This window comes from Emiliania huxleyi (genome assembly GCF_000372725.1).
Source record: "Emiliania huxleyi CCMP1516 chromosome Unknown EMIHUscaffold_138, whole genome shotgun sequence".
Lineage (NCBI taxonomy): Eukaryota > Haptophyta > Isochrysidales > Noelaerhabdaceae > Emiliania > Emiliania huxleyi.
Window position 1 is genome coordinate 248478 of NW_005201213.1, and position 2106 is coordinate 250583.

The window sequence follows — 2106 nt, forward strand, 5'->3', positions numbered from 1 at the left end:
CTTGTCGGAGCCGTCCGGCTTCTCTGCCTTCAGGGACTGGACCTCGTCCTCGAGCGCCTGTACCGTGGTGGCGGTGGGTCCGGGAGAGGAGGGCGGCGGGACGTGTGTTGGCGGAGACGAGGGATGCGGGCGCGGCGGCGGAGGGGAGGAAAGTGGCGGGGAGATGGAGGACGGGTGGAAGGGAGACGGGGAGGCGGCGGTGGCGGGGAGGTGTGAGGAGGAGGCGAGGGCGGCGAGGACGAGGGCGCGGCGGTGGCGGTGGTGGGGCGGGGGCGGCTGGGTCGGCCTTCACGTCACGCGAAGTGCCAAGCTTGTCGGAGCCGTCCGGCGTCGACCCCGCCTTGAGCGACTGGACCTCGTCCTTGAGCTCCTGCACCTTGTTCACGAGCGCCTGACCCGTGGTGGCGAGGGTGGGCTGGCGGCGGCGAGCGGGGGAAGGGGAGGGAGGGGGACATCGGCCTTGATGTAGCGCGAAGTGCCACACTTGTCGGAGTCGTCCGGCGTCCCCGCCTTGAGCGCCTGGTTCTCGTCCTTGAGCGCCTGGTTCTCGTCCTTGAGCGCCTGGTTCTCGTCCTTGAGCGACTGGTTCTCCGCGCGTGCCTCCCCGATGTCGGCCCTGCCGTTGATGTCATCCGTCACTGCGTGCTCCATCTTCGAGGCGGTGCAACCCATTTTGAGCGGTGTTCTGCACACGAGGGGAGCGCACACCGTGAGTCGGGGGATGCGAACGCGTAACGCTTGTGGGTTTGATTGTGCGCTCTGGGATGGGGAGGCGGCAGAGGCGGAGCCGGAGGCGGCAGCGGCGGTGGCGGAGCAGTGGCAGCGGAGGCCGGCGGCACACAAGAGCTGCTCGGGCGTGAGGGAGGGCGGCGGCGGCGGCCTTGAAGTCGATCGTCGATCAAAATCGGTTCCTCGGACACACCGTTTACGCAGCGCTTACCTCTTGGTCTGAGGTGTGAAGCGATGGAGGCGCTCGCCGCGTGCGGCGATTGAGCGCCTCCCTCTCTCTCCGGCTGCGCGCCTGACCGGTGCAGCCTCCGAGTCGGCGTCTAGCGCGCGCGATAAGGTTTTTGCTCGCCTTCCCTGGGACCCCGTGTTGCGTGACTCTGTGCGATTCCGGGCCCGGGTTGTGCGTTTACGTGAACCGCGCCATTGCTGCTGTAACTGTTACGTCTTCGGTCCCCGCGGGAAGCCCCGCGCATAGGACAACAACGTCTGTCCCACACACGCACAGTCCACAGACGCGCACATACATCATGCTCGGGCACCCCCCACAGTGACTGTAGTGGTGTGAGCACACACGCAAAATCGGCTTTTTAGTTTTTGGGGCACACACATCACTCCAGACACGCGGACACACACAGAAGGACCGCATGCACGCCACGCGAACCTAGCTTAGAGTACTCTCACAACACGCGCATCAGCCCGCCGATCGTTGGGCGCCTGCCTACGCTCCGGCCGCGGTGTACCCCGTGGCGCACTCCTGCCTAGCCGGGCGCTTCGCTGAGAGCTCCGCTCTCACGATCCACGCCCCTCTCCCGCAGACCGCCCTTGGCGGCGCCCGTGGCCGCCCGACTGCCGCCGTGACGAGCCCACCCCTTCGACGCCGTCAGGGAGGCACGCGGTTGTGCGTCTTGCAAAAGGGGCAGGCGACGATGGCGGTGTTGGGCGGCACCCCAAACTTGTTGCGGCAGCCGTAGCACATGATTGTCTTTGGCGCCGGGGCCGCAGCCGCCGCGGACGAGTAGGCCGGCACCGGCGTCGCCACCGCCCGCGCCGGCACGGGCGCGGGGCGCGCGGGCACCGCGGTGGCCGTCGGACGCGCTGCCGGCACTGTTGGGGGAGGGGAGGCGCCGCCAGCGCCGGCGTGACTGGCCTGCCACGCGGCGCGCGCCTCCGCCAGCGAGGCTCCGCCGCCCGCGTACGAAGACGGCGCCGCGTGCGCCGCCGCCGGCTGCGCCGTGGCCTGCGTGAAGGTGGGCGGCGGCTCGTTCATGCGGCGGAGTAGCGACGCGCGCTCCGCCTCGCGGAGGTCGGCAATCTCGGCGCCCTTCTCGGACGCCTTGCGCAGCTCGGTGAGCACGACCTTAGTAAGGTAAGGTCAGG

The 2106-nt window shown here is 69.1% G+C and overlaps 1 protein-coding gene across 1 annotated transcript in view; it reads right to left on the reverse strand.

Annotated features, from left to right (window-relative positions):
• Window positions 1–1304: 1304 nt before the first annotated feature.
• Window positions 1305–2106, reverse strand: part of VPS31A (vacuolar protein sorting protein 31A) — a 6918-nt gene continuing 6116 nt past the window's right edge. Inside the window, exon 9 of the mRNA XM_005788148.1 lies at window positions 1305–2103. The gene's annotated coding sequence lies outside the window, so the exon portion shown is untranslated. The remainder of the gene's footprint in view (window positions 2104–2106) is intronic.